Genomic DNA, 18,277 nt, shown 5'->3' on the forward strand with positions numbered 1-18,277 from the left:
GTTAACACTACTACCCAGCTTTGGAACTGGAGTCATCTTACAGCTAGCCAGCTAAAATTTGGGATAGGTTGCCATATGATTCTTTACATCTGTCTATGAAGTCGTGTCCTCAGTCTTTCAATGTATTAAAAAAAAAAAGTCTTCTGTCTTCTTGGCAAAAATGATAGCTCATGCTATCATCCTTCTTTTTCATTTTACGTGAGACAAGGTTAATTGAGCCCAAGAATGAAAATGGTATGGTGAATTCAGATATATGTCACTCAGCTGAGAGTAAGTAGCTGGTTCCCATGAATAAATTCTTGCTCTGATGTGAAAGAATTCAGATGAAAAGAGTGAGGTGCTGATTTTGAGAGCCTACACACCTTGGGGGAATATTCACTAAAGGGAATGAGTTTTAAAAGTGATGATAAATTGCACTTCCTGTCTTCTGAACTGTAAGCGGGCAGTTCAACTATTTGTCCAGTAAGTAGATTTTCAAATCTTGAAGCAATTCATGCCTCCTGTTCCCCCATGCAGCAATGGCCTTCATCACCAAGCTCTGTGACTTCCTGAGACATGAGCAACAAGCTGGTGAGGACAGCTGATGATAAATGTTTGCCTTTGCTCTTCCAACTAAGCCATTGTATCCAGAAAAGCCAAGTCACCATAGAAAGGGTTCCCCAACTGTCCTTGGAGTGAGACAGAAATTATATTCTTGCTCTATCTCAGAAGAGGTATGTACTTCCTATGCCATTTGGTTAGAAGGACAATAGTCCTGGGCGTAAAGACCTGAAAAAATATCAGATTTACCTTTCCTACGAAGTGCCGTAACAGCTAGGAGAGACTCACTCATAAACCTACTATCTCTTCTAATACCATGACTCCTGCTTCAGAGAGGTCCCACCTACACAGGTGGGTGGAACGTATGCTTTCCTGTGGCTACCATTAAGGTTACGGACAATGCTAGCTCAGGGCTAGTAATGGGCCTCCAGCTTCTGTGAAGAAGAGTTCTGAGCATTAAGCAGATGTGAAAAAAGACATAGCAATATTTTCAGACTTTTCCAGAGAAGCAGATAAGTCACTGACTTGCTAACTTCTGATTAACCTGGAATTTATCCGGGCAATGGATATATATCTTCAGTGGCCAGGTCTGAACAAGTATGGCCACATTAAGCAGCAGCAAACTTTAAGCCATGGAGGAAGACATTTTATAGATTTAGGTATTGTAAGGATTAGGCACTGCTGAAAAGAGATGACCTAGATAATGATCTGGGCTGTAGTCAAGTTTGGGCTTCTATATCCCAATTTAAACTGACCTTAAATGATCCCTAAATTCTCTTAGTTTCATTTTAGGCCTAAATCTTATGTGGGATTTGGCCCATAAGGTCTTTCTTGGATCTGGTTTGTGATGTTAGGCCCTCAAAAAGACATCTTTCCTCTGAGCTTTGAACAGATATTTTTTTTTCTCAACAAAAGTGTTACTGAATGAAAACATCTGTGATGATTTATATATTTTTATAGTAAACCCCTAATTCATTAGAAGCAGTATCTCCATTCAGAGGATTACTATATAAATATATGCATATAAATCTGGGAAAGGTAACTTTTTAAAGGGACAGACACTTTGGGGTTTAGAAGCATTTTTATTTGTAATGTTGTTTCCAGCTGTGATAAATAAAGGTTGGAATTGCAGTGGAAAATGTAGAAATCAAGACCTTGATACTGCACTGAATTCCAAGTGGGCAGGAGGTTTGCCAACACACGGTTCAGTGCCGGATCAGGGCCCTAAAATCAGAACTTACAAGGACTGACTTTTTTATTCTTCAGTGTTCAAATGGGCTGCTTAAAAAAAACTATAAATGCTTCATCTAGACAGCAGGGCACCATTTCAGGAACTGATTGCCCATTATAGTACTGACAATAAAATAGGAAAAATACCCTAAGGGAAAAGGAGCAGGGCCTTATGACTTTCCCATTGAACTCAATGTGAAACTTATAATTTCCTGCCCCCACTTTGCAGGATGCGTCAGTTTTCAGTGGCCGTTGCATTATGCTCCAAAGCCTCTTTCAAGGAAGTCCAAAATGAAGGGGCTTACTACAGTGGAAAACCAGAGAAAATCATGGCAGAAATCTGGGTTCCACTACAATAAATTTTTCTTACATATATATATACAAAATTTTTATTTTATATTTTATATATATACAAAAATATGCATATTTTTTCCTTTATATTGGCTTCCCTCTCCCCATAACTAATCAGCTAGAAGTAATACTCCTTTGATTTAAATTTTCTTGCTAGATTTTGAAAATGTGTTTGCCATACATGGAAGGAAAAAAATCACATTCATGTACAGCCTCATACATTCTCCTTTCCTGCATCAGAGCCAAGAAACCAGTATACATCCCCCTCCTCCCTACACTGTATCTCCTCCATGAAACTTTCAGCAGTCTGTGGTAGCAGAGAGCACCTGTCTGGATAATGCGAAGGGATAAGGGAGTATGTTAAACAAGGGCAGAGGGAATTGGGGAGGGTTGCAGGAGACACACAGCTAATTGAAGCAAAGCATTTTATTAATCTAGAGTGCTTTCTCCAGGCATGCCTGAAATCTAAATAATGATACCGAACTTCAAAGGCCTTATTCTCTATTCCTTGTGCACTCACTACTCCTGTTTAAGTCAATAGAACTTCTAAGTAGAGAAAAATGCAGAATCATACTGTGAATAAGCTGTAAGAATCAATTAGTAAAAAAATCTTACAATGTTTACAAGAAAAAAAACCAAACCAACCCAAAACACCTTTATCTGGTCAATTCTTTCCTGTCTATTAGTAGCATGAGTAGCTTGAACATCAAGGTATGTGATTCTGATCCTTTGCAGAATCCTCTAAAATCCTGCATCTCTTTGAGTCTTCATTGTTTTCCAAATTATTTATTCTGCTGATCTATTCTGATGCCATTGGACACTGCACATACATGGCACATCAAGGATTGTGTAGAGCCTTACTACAAAGTTGCGCAGCTTCTCAGGTGGGCACTGGGATTTGGCTTGTGCATTTTAAAACTCTTCTGTTGTTTCAGCGCCTTTGCATATTGAATTATGTTAATTTCACTAAGTAAACATTAATTACTTGATGGTTTCATAGCGCTTTGAAGCTGTAAGGTATTCTGAAAGTGATCATTATTAATTCTGTACTGCTGTTATTTTGTCTTTATTTTTTAAAAGGCAAAGAACCACTCACCCTCTTCCTTAAAGGAGTTCACTTACACAGAGGCAGGACCCAGTTCTCCATCTGCCTCTTCAAGCTGTGTGCGTAAGGATGTCATTTACTGTGACAGGGGACATGGCGGGAAACACTTTTGCACAAAAAGCCCACTTACTGTTACCTCCAGAACCCCAAGTCCAAGGCATTTCTCATTTTTGCCTTCCACTAGCAAAATCATCAAAACAGGCATCTGACCACTCAGCTCTCTGAACAGTGGAGGAAATGTGCTTATCTACTTTCACACATAATGTCATGTGTGAGGTAGGATTTAATCGCTGAGTATGCTATGGGAGAGACTGAAGTTGCTAAGTGTCTTCGTTGATCGCATTTAAATATTAAAATTCACATGAAATTTTGGGGGTTCATTTGAATTTAAAAATTTCTGTGGCAGATTGTTTTCTAAACCTTTTCTGTTATTAAAGAAGCTTAGTTAGCCTGCTGAGGTTGGCATAAAACATTATTAATAATTGGCTGGTTGATATGTTTTAATAAGAAAAGTATTTCACAGAGAAATGGGAGTTCATCCAAATCGATAGAATTTGTGAGAAAATGTCTATTTTAATTAAATTGATTAGATTTCATGATCACAGCATACAGCAGAAGAAAGCTACTCTCAAGATTTATTTGCTTTCTGTTATAACTAAACCAAATGAAAACATAATTGTTTTCTGTATGAATTAATGTACCGGGTGCTGGGGTGCTGGCAGCAAGGGCTGAGGGGCCTCTATGAGGCGGCTGGGGGTGCCTCAGGCCGGGCACGGCTGGTTCCAGCCGGCTCCGGCCCACCCACTGCAGGGCACGGCCCTGGCCACCAGGCTGCTGTCTCAGGGAAAACAAGTTTAAGGGTAAAACATGTTCCACAGCATCTATGCGAAAGGGGTGAGAGCACGAGAGGCCCATCCCCGCAGCCGCCATGGCAGGCAGGAGGGGCAGGGGGCTCCAGGCCCGGAGCAGAGGTTCCCCCCAGCCCGCGGTGAAGCCCACGCTGAGGCAGGCTGTCCCCCTCAGCCCGGGGAGGCCCACGGAGGAGCAGATCCCCACCGGCAGCCCCTGGAGGCCCCACGCCGGAGCAGGTGGGTGCCCGAGGGAGGCTGTGACCCGTGGGCAGCCCACGCTGGAGCAGGGGAATAGTGTGAGGAGGAAGGAGCAGCAAGGAGGAGCTGCTGCAGCCTGACCCCAGCCCCCAGCCCCATCCTCCTGCACTGCTCAGTGTGGGGAGGAGGTAGGGGAGTCAGGAGCAAAGCAGTGAAGTTGAGCCAGAGAAAAAAGGGGGGTGGATGGAAAGAGATATATTTTTGGTTTTGTTTCTGATTATACTACTTTATTTTTGATTTGGAGTCAATTAAATTAATCTTCCCCAAGTGAAGTCTGTTTTGTCTGTGATGGCAATTAGTGAATGACCTTCTTGTCTTCATCTCAACCCACAAGCTTTTTCATCTTATTTTCTCCCCCATTCTGCTGAGGAGGGGAAGTGGGAGAGCGGCTGGTGGGCACCTAGCAGCCAGTCAAGGTCAGCCCACCACAATGAAGCTTTACATTTATGTCTAACAAAAATATTGGGAATTTTTACCATGAAATTTTCTGGAGAAATTTTCATGAGTGCTAGTCACACCTAAGTTTTGTTCTTTACTTAAAATCTTTTCTGTAAATGTTGTCATAGAAGGTAAAAGCTAAATCAGCCGCTGCCCCCCACCTCCAAATATCTTTTCCTCAGTGTTCTCTAAACAGCATGATAGTAAGTACCCATGTGCCTGCACTTGGGGGGCTTAACTCTGTTTTCAGAAATCTGTTGACTCCTTCAAGTTAGAGGGCAGAGAATCACCTCTCCAGTCTTCTAATTTCAATAGTTTTTCTATATGCTGTTTCAAAGGCTGAAAATAAATAAGACATAGATAAATACATGGGGAAAAATTAAATATATATAAATAAATAATATTTTCCCTTTGCTCTTTTATCTCTGGAGACAAAAGAGCAGCTATTATTTCACTACCCTGACTTTCCTTAGTGTAAAACACACTGGAAAGATGTTGGAAACTATTTCTTTAACAAATGCTCTTCAGTGCTCTTCTCTGCACCCTTTTTTTCTCAAGGGACATGAGAGAAGTAAAGAATAAGAAGCTGCTAATGCTAAGTATATGAAATATTTCTGTAAGCAAAACATCTTAGAGTAGTACAGTAGTAGTATTTGTTAGCTGGAAGGGCAATGTGGAAGGGAGAGACTACAACAGTCCCCCCCAGACAGGTATATGTTATTCTATTAGTGCAGTTCATATTGTATGGTTGGTGCTTTTTGGGTACAAGCTGACCAACCATTCTTAAATAGTAATTAATATAATTTTAAATTATTTTTTTAAAAAAATTAATATTTTGCTTATTTTATTAATAATCCCATGAATCTAAGGAGTCAGTTTCAATGGATGAAGTTAGACACATGCTTAGGAGTCTGCTCCAACTGAAGCTTGTTTAATAAAAAAGACACCTTTATCTAAAGGTAATTTCAGCACTACTAATGGACATTTATTGTTATCAGGTGGAGGAAAAATGGGAAGGAGGAAGGGAACAAATGATCGTTACATGATAATTACACAGAATACAGAAGGAGTACCAGCAGGGGTGAGATGGAGTTAATGATACACATGGAAGCAGCTGGTGCATCCAAAACATTTTGGCTGATGTGTTCCCAGGCTATGGGGAGTAAGTTGGAGAAGACTTATGCTGGGAAAGAAGCTCCATCATAAAAAAGTTGCCCCTGTAGGTGAAATGCATGAGCAGAAGCTGGTGTACTGAAGAGATGTACTTGAGATCAACAGTAGGATTTTTTTGAGGTGTTTGGAGTTTTCCTCATGCAGCAGTGGGTCACAAAAATTGAGGGCAAGGCTGCTGAGGTATGGTGCCGGGGGATAAAATGGTGTGAGATTTTCACCAGGCTGGAAAATTCTCGACATCTTTCAGGGCCAGTGAGAATTTGAAATAAATTCAATGCTGTTATTGGGCTGAAAGATGCACAGCAGAAAAAAAAAATAATCAGGGTATAACACTGTTCCATTCCATTGAAATTTCTCTGGTTTTGCTAATGTTTGCTTAATGTGTACTAGCACAGTAGATGCATTGCAGAGTAACCATTACTTCAATTATGAGACATAATAGAAAGTCACTGAAAGATTTTTTAATTATATTTTTGTTAGTATTTAGATATATAAAGAAGTAATGCTTTTACAGTTACTTTTTGCACATCAGACTAAATTACAGTAAGAAGATAACTAATTAAAGCAGGCTGACGGTCTGTTGATTTTGCTGTGCATTTTTCCATTAGTTTTTCTCATTGAGTTCCTGCCCAGATCTTTTCTTTCACAGATTACCAGCTGGAAACAATGGTCTGCTTGGGGAGAGCAGAAAGAAGCTAGACAGCAAAAAGGGTGAGGAGATTTAAATGCATTCAGTGATATGTAGGTACCTTAGTCCATATTCACAATTCTTTAAATCCCTGCAAAGCTGCTTCTCAGGTTCTTTGAGTAGCTGGAGATGTGTATATTCTGGGCATCAGCAATGAATGTATTGATACACATACAGCCTTCTATGATGGAATAACTGGTTGGGTAGATGAGGGGAAAGCAGTGGGTGTTGTCTACCTTGACTTCAGCAGAGCTTTTGACACTGTCTCCCCTAACACCCTCACAGGTAAGCTCAGGCAGTGTGGGTTAGATGCGTGGATAGTGAGGTGGACAGAGACCTGGCTGAATGGCAGAGCTCAGAGGGTTGTGATCAGTGGCACAAAGTCTAGATGGAGGCCTGTAGGTAGCGGTGTTCCCTGGGAGTCAGTACTGGGTCCAGTCCTGTTCAACTTAGGCTGGAGAGCTGGGCAGAGGGGAACCTCAGGTTTAACTAAAGGCAAGTGTAAGGTCCTGTACACAGGGAAGAACAACGCCATGCACCAGCACAGGCTGGGGGATGACCTGCTGGAAGGCAGCTCTGCAGAGAAGGACCTGGCAATTCAGGTGGACATCAAATTCCCCATGAGCCAGCAGTTTGCCCTGGTGGCCAAGAAGGCCAGTGGGATCCTGGGGTGCATTAGGAGGTGCACGGCCAGCAGGTGGATGGAGATTCTCCTCCCCCTTTACTCTACTCTGGTGAGGCTGCATCTGGAGTGCCTGTCCAGTTCTGGGCTCCCCAGTTCAAGAGAAACAGGGAACTACTGGAGAGTGTCCAGCAGAGGGCTATGAAGATTATTAGGGGACTGGAGCATCTCTGAGAAAAGGCTGAGAGAGCTGGGCCTGTTTAGCCTGGGAGAGAGAAAAGCGAGGGCGGATCTTCCCAATGCATGCAAATATCGTAAGGGCGAGTCTCAATCAGATGGAGCCAGGCTCTTTTCAGTAGTGCCAAGCAACAGAACAAGAGGCAATGAGCACAAACTGAAACAGAGGAAGTTCCATTTGAGTATGAGGAAAAACATCTTTACTTTGAATGTGACAGAGCACTGGACCAGGCTGCCTAGAGAAGTTGTGGAGTCTCCTTCTCTGGAGACACTCAAAACCTGCCTGGACGCAATTCTGCACAACCTGCTGTAGGTGAACCTGCTTTAGCAGAGGAGTTGGCCTAGATGATCAGAGGTCCCTTCTAAGCCTGACCATTCTTTGATTCTGTGATGCCAAGGTTGGGGCTGAACTTGCTTGTGATTAGGGTTTTGATCCAGAAGCAAGAAGTTTGGCATGCAAAATCCTTTTAGAGTCTCAGTCAAGAAGTGAGAAGATGACAGTATGCCCTAGTACCAGCCTGGGTAAATTGACTCACAAACAAGTGGTCTCCAGTTATTCTCCAATTAGTGCTGAATATGAGATACAGACACTGTGTCTGGAACTGTCTGGGACTTCTCAACCCACAGACAAACATCCTAGACACTTGGATGCAGAACCATACTCTATTCCAAAATATTTTGTACTCTACATTCTATGGAAAGATGAAGAATACATCTTTCAGAAAGTGTATTAAAGAATCCATATTAGAGAATTCTGTTATATTTTCTTCTGTTTGAGCTTCTGAATCTATAAAATATTTAATCTAGTAATCCTTTTCTGTGGCATATCTTTTTTAATTAATTTTGAGTTATGCACATTTCCTGAGATTAAGAGTGCTATAGAAAACATTTATTTATGCATTTTCCCAACTCAAGCCCTGAGAGAGAGGTGCTCTGCATTTTTCCAGAACGTGTTGAAACAATATATAACCAAAAGAGAATTTGACCCCCTGGAGTTTCTATGAGCCATTTTAATGGTTCACTCATCTGTTTGAGCAAACAGCCAATTTTCCAAGCTTTGTTAAGTTTCTTTGCTGTAGAATTTATATACTGTTACAGATAGAGTAGCAGGTTCCTTAATCTTTTCACAGCAAATAAGTAGCTCTTTTTAGAAAGATAAAATTGTAATAGCTTGATATTTTCAGAGGAATACCAAATTTACTTGCTTAACTAGCAGCAAACACTTGAGTTTAAATTACTGGGATTTCTACAATTGAAGGTAATGGCAAGATCAATCATGATAGTTGAATATGAGAATTTATAAGGCATGTTTGAAGTCCTACACAGAAATATTGTGTACTGACAAATACTATCACTAAAGAGAAACTACACACAGGAAACAAAGTACTCTTTAAGGGATAGTGTTTAAATTATTTTATTTTGTGATAAAAATATAAAAAGTTACCATTAAATTATTAGTATTTCAGCTTGCTTGAATGTCTTTCCTGTTTATGATTAGAGCTGCTGTGAAAAGGAATTCTAGATGATAAAAAACATTTGTCCTTTTTTTATAAGGAATTCTTAATTTTAAACAGGTTTTTAATTCTAACTAGTGTTGAAAAAAAAAAACCCCACAAAAAGCCCCAAACCAACCCATCCGGGATTTGATGTCATCTTTGTTATGTTTTGTCACATCAGTGGTAAATATTTTACTTTTTTCTTGTACCTTTTAGTACTTTTTCCTTACAAGCGCCAAATTTTATTGATAGTCATCTGTAGCTGAAAAATATGAGCAGAAGCTTTTACTTTCTTTGGCCATGCCTATCATCTCACTGCATAGGATCCCCAGACAGTTTTCAAAGGGAAACAGTATGACTTCATAGATGAGTCCGTAAGACTATTTGTCATACATTGCTGTTAAGTGTTGAACTACTTGATCAAGTTAGTTTTCTCATTAGCAATATTTTTTATATAAAGAAGTCTTCCCCACATCCACCACTACATTGTTTGAATTAATTTAGTCTATTCCTTTTCCATTCTGTTTTGTATCAGCTCTTCATGGTTACTGATTTATTTCTGCTTTTGCTCTTTTACTTAATTTACCTTACTCTTCCCACTGCTCGTCAGAAAAGGCAACACTATATTTTTAGTAATGTTTATGTCTGTGTTTAAGTGTTACTGTTTATTGTGTTTATCATAATAGTGGTTGGAAGATAATCTTCCGTAAACTTCCCATTCTAAACTTGCTAAACTTCCTGATACTTTGACAAGTGTAATTTTTCATGGATAATTGTTGAATGACCATGTCTGGATGTGACGTGCTGTGTATCAAGTTCTGTATATTACCTAACACAATGAAGCTTTTATTGTAAATGTAAAGAAAAGTAACTCCGAAAGCACTTGGCATCACCAGGAAGTCATATTATAATCTGGTGGCACTTGTATGAATTTTCCCATAAAACATAGGTTCAAAGTGATGTTGAGAATGACTGCATAATGAGACATCAGGTACTGTGACTTTATATTTCTTGGTAATTAAGTGTTGCATAGCATAGATTTTCTCTGTAGCCAAAGTTCATATGGGACAATTTGATTTCTATTGCTGCATCAAGAAGGAATATGTACTCTAAATTATAATGCCTGTAAATAATCCACCATCTGAATTTATTGTGGTGGAAAACTAGTCATCTGAGCCATATAGTGTAAAGAAAATAGTAAAGAGGGATGATTCTTTTAATTTACCTTTACAACCTACAACTAAGCTATTTTTGTCAGCTTTTTTTTTATTAGTGGAGAGAAACACACCCTTATTTGTGATTCATATAACCCTAAAGTGGATATCTATAGTTGGTTACACAAATTCCATCTCTAGTGCCTATTGATCTCCATTGAATATAAAAAAAAAAAGTGACTAGTAAATATGCAGATGTCTTTCAGACCTCTAAAGTTATGTGAAATGTCTCCTGACCACTTACTTACATGCTGTGATATAAATATATTATGTTACTGATTTTTTTTTTTTTTTATTGCTGGTTATTGTCAGCTTTTGCAATACTTCTGTGCAAAATGTATATCCATTATATTCTGTACTTTATAAGGCTACATGGCAGAACTATTTGGTCTTCCCACTAAAACAGTTATTTTTATAGCTCAGTCATTTCAGTTGGTAAAATATATTCCAAAAATATATAGTTTGGACTTGCCATAGTTTGTCTTATTTTCTGTTACAAAATACAAACTATAAAAATAAAATTTGTCAACATCAAAATATTTTTGGCAGTGTAGTGAATACTAAGAAAATACTAATCTCATGTAAAAGTAAATAATTTAAAAGCTGGATGAAGAGCAAATATAGATTTAAGAAACTGCTCATTAATAGAAAAATACAAGAAAAAAGATATTTTGGATATCATTTCTTTTCAGCAGGGATTGCAACATTATGAGAACTGTTTGTTAATGATCATCTATAAAAAGAACAACCTTACTTTGAAAGCATTGAAACAAAATTAAAAATATGATTTTTCTGAAGTTTTCTGGCATATCACAGTATATTTGCTTTTTCAGCAGCCTGCTGTCACCAATTTCTTTTTAAGACTTTGTTTTCTTTAGAATCACATTTACTTTTTTGTTCTATAGCTCTCTTTCTCCTTGTTTCCCAACTTCTCTAAGTTTCACTGAATCGCAGAATCAGAGTGAACAAAAAGAATTACCCTGTTCTGTCTCAGCTGAGACAGTATCTGCAGTTGGCATTACAAATGTGAGAGTGAAGCTTGTAAAGAGAAATTGTTTCTGTTTCCTTTATAAATAACAAGCAAGCTCACCAGTGGAAATAAAATCTTTAGGAGGAAAGTACAATTTTTACCCAAGCTTATTCAATTGCAATACTTTTCAGTACCTTTCTATTATATTTGTGCCAATATCTTAAGTCATAAATCTTGACATCTGCTTTATTTAAATGGAAATTCTTCAGTAGGGAATGAATATAAAATAATTTTAAAAAAGGAAGCGACAATAACTACAAAATTAACAGAACTGTAACTAACGACTGTTTTCTCTAAACCCTTTTTTCTTTACCAGACTTTCAGAGTTCCAAGTGGGAAAAAAATTAGGCCTTAGGTGTTTGTTTGAAATCAATGGAACTTATCGTGGGTAATTAGAGAAACCTCTCTATTGCCAAGAAAAAAAATAATAATAATATTTGGTATTTGCAAAGAAAAATCAAGATATGTATTTTAAGCACATATTTCAGTGCTGCTTGTGAGTTATTAACCAGGTATGGTCAGAAAATATCTGATCAATGAGTAGTTAATGTACATTAAATAAGACATGAAATACACATATTAATGAGGGAGAAGTGTTTTTAACTTTCCTTGTTGCAGTGCTTTTTGTTACCAGGCTACCCTGTCTTCCAGTCCTGATAAAAATAAGCAAGGTAAAGCAAGTAGTAAAGGCCTCAGTATAAAACAGTAACTTCAACTGCAGTTATAATGCAATATCAGTGTTTTCTATCATTTTGGCCACAACAAATCCATGGGGTTTTGTTACAATTTCAGAATGATTGATCAAAGAAGAATTTACCAGAAGCATTAAGCCATATCTAATCAACAAGGCACTAATTTTATTGTAACTCTGTGCTGGCACCAAACCCAATATGATCTCAGAATATAGGATTATATGTATTGAACTATATTGACATGTACTCCAAAATTATGAAGAAATTATGGTGATTTATTTAATTAAAAGGATAGGTGTATTTTGATTTTGTCCTTTCTTTTACATTTTGATTTATCTTCTGTTATTTTCACATCTACCCAGTCTTTAATTCAAAACCTCAAAACCAAAAAGCCGTATTGGAGCATAGAAATAACACTGGTTGTGAATCTATATTTATTGTTGCACACAGAAAGTATTTTTATTAACAATACTGTTAGAATTCAGAGGAGGGTTTTTTATGATTTGTTAGTTGTCTTGTACAGATGATTGGTGCATAAATAAAACTTGTTTTCTAATTGAGATCTAAAACTCAAACTGAGATTTGAAATTAATTTTGTTAGGACCAGTGGCACTTCCTGCTGGACAAATTTTTTCTCAGTTATTTTTTCATTGTTTTCCTCACAGTGTAGCTATGTATGTTAGCAGCCTGAATTAAATGGCTTATTCATGTAGAAATGCAGTAGAGTTTGACCTTGAAATGGGATCTTAGATCACAATGACCTAAGGTTGCATCAGTAGGTTGCTGATGACCTACACATAGAAAAAAATCATGGCATGTTGAGGTAAAAAAAGGAAAGGAAAATGTAGAGGCAAAGTAAAGTGAAATGAAGGAAACAGAGAAGAGAACGTTCTTTATTAGCTGTATGAACTCTGCAGGAACAGTCATAGGAAACCACTTTTTCCTTAAATATGTCATTACACTTAAATGTTACATTATTATTTAATGTCTTTTTTTTTAGCTATACATTCCACATTGCTTATTTTCTAAACCTCTGAGAATGGAGCAATAGGACTACACTTAAACCAGCTGTAGTTCCAGTTAAAACAGAAAATAACCTCCAGATTAATTCAGTTTTAGAAAATTTTCATAGATGACAATTGAGTAAACACACAGGAAAAAAAAATTATCCCATATTAATGGAACCTCCCCACATTTATATTTCTTACTTTTGCTGTGGAGAGGGTGTTTACTTTTCAGGACATGGCCCTTACACTATCATTGGTACATCATGTTTTACTGGGAGTGCAAATATTATCACCCTATAAGCTTAGTTGCATTTGCATGCCCATGTTGTATTGTAAAGTGACATTTAGCAACATTTACTTTTTTGGCTGCCATTTCCTCATCTTGCATAATGCATTTTTCTTACATTAGAAGCTGAGGCACAGGAAAATTTTAAAGTTTGAGTGCACCTGTGGGATGACAGTGTGATAGACATCTGTGAAATAAATGCAGACGTACGGTGAGCAGGTTCAGCTGCAACCCCCTAAATGACATTTTATAGTATGGCAGTCTTAAATGGTAGAATGTTGAACAATTGCAAAAAACCCACACCATTACATCATGTAAAACTGTAGTACAAGGGGAAAAATTACAACAGTGTACAAAGCTGCAGCTGATCCTACTTGCCATATGGTATGTCACTCACTGTAACAACACTTACATTCCCTCAGTAAGTGCCCTTAAATATCAGGGAGCAAATAAGGCAGTACACAGATTGCAAAAGGAATTTGTAATAATATACATTATGAACTTTGTACTTTGAGGAATCGTTCTACTCTTACATTAACAGAATACCATTTAAAAATGCATATATCTTAGAATATTCATTCCCAGAGGTAAATAATTTAAAATCTGCTTGTGCAAATGGTTAAAAGCAAGGCTTCATTACTCACTCTAAAACAAACAAACAAACCCAAAACCCCCAAACCCACCAAACTGTGAACAAAAAACTGCTATAATTTCTCTCCCCACCCCCCTTTCAGGATGCTGTGATTTTCACACAAGTGCAGTTTTTGTATATTTATGTATTTTTTCAATGTATTCTGTTCCAAGTGAACCTGATGAGAAACCAGCTAGCTCAACTTTGTTTTAAGGATGATAATTTGCTTTTTATCGCAGATGTATGGTAAACTATTTAACTGTTCATTATTTCTCACAATGCAAAATCTAGAGAGCATTCACACGAGTTTCATGCAGCAGTTTTGAAATAAACAAAGGAAGTACTTTGCCATATCATGCCTATAATTAAATTGTGGAACTCATTGCCACAAGATGTTGCAGAATCCAAAAGTGTAATTAGATTCTTAAAAAGACTGAGGACATGCCCATCTTCTCTACTGAACACAGAAGTCTGGAGCCTTCATCTCAGGAGGTCCCTCAGACTCTTACTGCTGCAAGAGCGTGCCAGGAGAAAGGATCACTCTAGGCATGTTTGTTCCTCATATTCATGTCTGGTGAAGGAAGAATGTTGGAACAGATAAATCCTTGTCCTGATGTGATCTGCTATTTTATGGAAGTATTTACATTGGACTGAATTCAGATCCAGCAGTGTGTTAGCAATTTGCTATGTCTTCCACTGGATACTGAAACATGGGAAAAACAACAAAAAACCATTTACTAAGTCTGGATTCGGGTTTCATTTGGTTTTTTCCCTCACCCCCACCCCACCCACCCCGGCACCCCCTGGAAAAATACAAAAGAAAACTGATTGTGAGGTAAACACGAATCATTACATTATATATTCTTTTCAGAATGGGTGAGGTTTTAGAGATAAACAAGTAACTTTCTATTCTAACAGCCTATAAGGGAGAAATCAAGTCCTTTATTCATTAGGTGAATGAAGAATTGTTTTGACATTGGTTTCTGATTTTAATATCTTCTTCATGTATCTTGCAGTTCATTTGTGTGCTGGAACCATCCCTGTCCTATGGGATGGTGAACAGACGACTGGAAGATAAATATATTTTTTTACCATTTGCAGTTTCTAAGATCTTCTTTCCTGACAGGAAAGTAAGTATTTTTTTCACCAGTTACTTTGTAGAAAGTCAACACTTCTCCTAATTTTATTGGTAGGGTTTCTGGCTGTACTCAAGCAAAAATCTTATTGGTTTACCTGTGAAAATTTTAAGCACCTTTGTGATTTAGCTACTGTGGCAAATCAGTTAAAATGTACTACTAAGAAAAATTCTGCACTGACAGAGAAAAAAGCAACTTGACTATACAAGTTTCTTCTATTTCTAAATTCTACAGAATGATTATTCTCTAGGTGTCACTTGAGGAAGCAAAAGTGGGTTGAGATTAGGATCTGAGATCTTACAAGGTCTTACAGAGTGAGATGTGGTCAGTACACATGACATCACTTCTGAGGTGGTTCCTATAGTGTGATGTCCACTTTATTTTCTTTTCAGCTCTTTGGTAGATTTTTCTTTTTTAACTTTCCAAGCTAATGGAGTATACAGCAATAAAAAGTAACTCCAGTGTGGGAGATGTGGTAAGACTTCCTTGCTATTTTTCCAGCAACTTTGACCTTACGCACGAGTCAGGACATTGTTTTTTCTACTGACTGACAGATCTAATTCTTTATGAGACTTTAGTCAGTAAACGTCCTAATACTTCTGCTTACACTTTTCATATACCAACTCATTGTGTGGCTTATGGGAACTTCACTTATCTAAACTTTCTCTCACAGCTTTTGTGACCTGAGAGTTTTCTCTGATCAGTCTGTAGGATTGTGTGTTTCTACAAGCTATTTCCTCTGAAATGACAGGTCTTTTCTGCCAACGTTTCTGTCATCACTACTAACGCACAATGTTGGAGAATGCCCTTCTGATTTTTCCTGTTGCCCTTTTCCACAGTTTACTGCAGTATCATTTGTTGCTTCTCTCTGTTCTTCCTCAGTAATGCACTGACTGAGCCAGGGCAAGTGACCTAATGGTTTCATCATCTGGGATTGCAGACCTGTCTTTTCAGTCATGGTACTTGCTATCTGGGGATCAGGGTCAATATCAGTCCTTGGCAGAGTTTTTACGTTTCAGGGTACTATCTCATCTGCGTGACTTACTGATAGTTTCTCAGGAGCTGACAAGAGTGAGCTTCAAGTACATTTTCTTCAGCTGTAACATTGGAAGAAAATGTTAGTTGGAGCAAGCAGATTATCTAAACAGAGCCTGATGAGTCTGTGTCCCTGCTCATTGATCTTTCTTAATCCATGTTTGCTTAATTCATTCTAATCCACGACCTTTGCTCCCACTTTAGCTTTGCAGTGCCCCACTTTCAGCAGCACGTCCTGCCTCAGCAGTGTCAGTGTGTTAAACTCCAGGATATTATCATCTTTGGCTGTTGTCAAAAAGAGGGGACCTGGACAATGGTCAGGTTAACTGGCAGGTTTTACAGCAGATTAGAACAATAACTGCTGTAAAAGGATTATATCTCTTGAAGATTAGAGTTCTGTCCCTATATAGGAGTGCCAATGCTTTCTTGTTTTTTAAACACAGTCTTTGAAATTATGAAATAAATAGCAATTGAATGGTGGAACACAGCTTATGTGTCAGTGATTGTATTTTAGTGTCATACAGTATTTTTGTGATGAGTGAGAAATTCAGCTCACAGGTTGTAACAGTGAAGTTTGTGAAATGTATAGTGAGAGCTGGGTGCTTTTATGTCGTGATAGTATTATTTTCCTGAAAAATTAGAAGACAGAGATATTTAACTGTATTTTTTCTAGGTTCCACCAATTAACACAAAGTAGCTTTTCCATTATAAGGCTTCTCTCATATTAGGACATAGCAATAAAAGATTGAGTGATACTATATAAAAGCTTTTCAGCTGACATTTCACCTTGGAAGTGCAGATAATTTTCACTCCAGAGTGTCATTGTGCATCAGTATATACAGACTACTTGTAAACAGAAAAGTTTTATCTTTTTTTAATTTGATAGACATGCTTTATAGCCTTTAACAGACATTTGAGGGACACACCTTGGAAAATTATTTATAAATTATATATTCTTCTGTCTTCATTTGCACAGTGTATCATATACAAAATGATTGTGCGGCTTTCACTCTCTCCAGCATACTTTAAACAGGTATAAATTATCATATGTATCTTTAAGCACAATGAACTTACTTGGAATGAGACTGGGCAAACATAAATTGAAATGGACAATTAGAAGAAACACAGGTAGAATTGGAACAAAGGAGCAACAGAAGGAGATAAAAATGTTAGACAAACAGTTGTGAAAAGTTACATGCAATGACTCTGCAAGCCCTGGGGTCCTTACACAGCAACTTGAACACATAGTACTTCATGTAGCAAATAGAAAATGACACTTGCCAGAATCTGACCTTGCCAGAATTATCTGAGTAATATTTCTAGTATGATCGAACAACTTTCTCATTATTTCAGGCAGTAAGAGGTTTTCCAGAAAGCTCTGTCTACTAGTTCTTATTATACCCTGTTTTTATAAATGGAGAGAGAGGTGTATTAGGAAATAGCAGTGCACTTAGGTTTTAACCTTTTTATCTAGGTTCTTGTTTGATCTACACTACATGGGTGTCTGAGCAGTTTCCAAATGTGAGTTCCTTTACTTTTCCAGGGAAACACAATTATTGTTGAAAGAGAAAACTGAGGCATAAAGAAACTGAAAGTAAGATCTTTAAAGGAATTCAAGCATGTAGAAAACAAACTGGGCAGAACTGAGATGTTTCATTCTCAGAAAATGACAGGATCGCATGAACTGAAGTTTTCTCCATTTAAGATTATTTTTTTTAATGTAATATCCTGTTACTTCACATGCCAAGGAGATTCACCATCTTGGTTGTTCTGAATATATAGCATATCTCTTCTGCCCAAGGTTTATGGCTAACATTTAGTCCAGCACAGATCAAAGCAGTCACAGGTGTAGATACTTTTGTGCTGCATCCTAATGGTTAAATTACCTTTCCAAGAAGCAATTCCTCTGTCATGTTAGCCTAGAGGACCCCTAACCCTGTCTCTCAGAACAGGAGGAGTCAGGTGATGAATGTGGGGGTCCCTTGCCATTAAGCCTTTTGTCTATTTTGTACTCAAGAACAGAAGCATCGTGGGACCAGAAGAAAAGTAAGGAAGATGAAATCTGGGCATGCATTCTTATTTCTATCATCCTAGGCACTGTGAGGACAAGCCTGGCTTTTAGCTTCTTTTCCCAGGACTGCTTCAGCATTCAATCCATTGAGATCTAATGTAAAATTCATAAAACCTCCAAGATCGGGTTTTATAATTACCGTCTCTCAGGTCTATGCTCTGGCCTTTAAACTGCAATATAAGATTT

General features: G+C 37.8%; 1 long non-coding RNA gene across 1 annotated transcript in view; it reads left to right on the forward strand.

Moving 5' to 3' along the window:
* Positions 1 to 18,277, forward strand: part of LOC114012689 (uncharacterized) — a 76,632-nt gene that overhangs the window by 25,467 nt on the left and 32,888 nt on the right. The window contains exon 4 of the long non-coding RNA XR_008747074.1: positions 14,866 to 14,979. This is a non-coding gene — a long non-coding RNA (uncharacterized LOC114012689). The remainder of the gene's footprint in view (positions 1 to 14,865; positions 14,980 to 18,277) is intronic.

Source organism: Falco peregrinus, chromosome 4 (genome assembly GCF_023634155.1).
Source record: "Falco peregrinus isolate bFalPer1 chromosome 4, bFalPer1.pri, whole genome shotgun sequence".
Classification (NCBI taxonomy): Eukaryota; Metazoa; Chordata; class Aves; order Falconiformes; family Falconidae; genus Falco; species Falco peregrinus.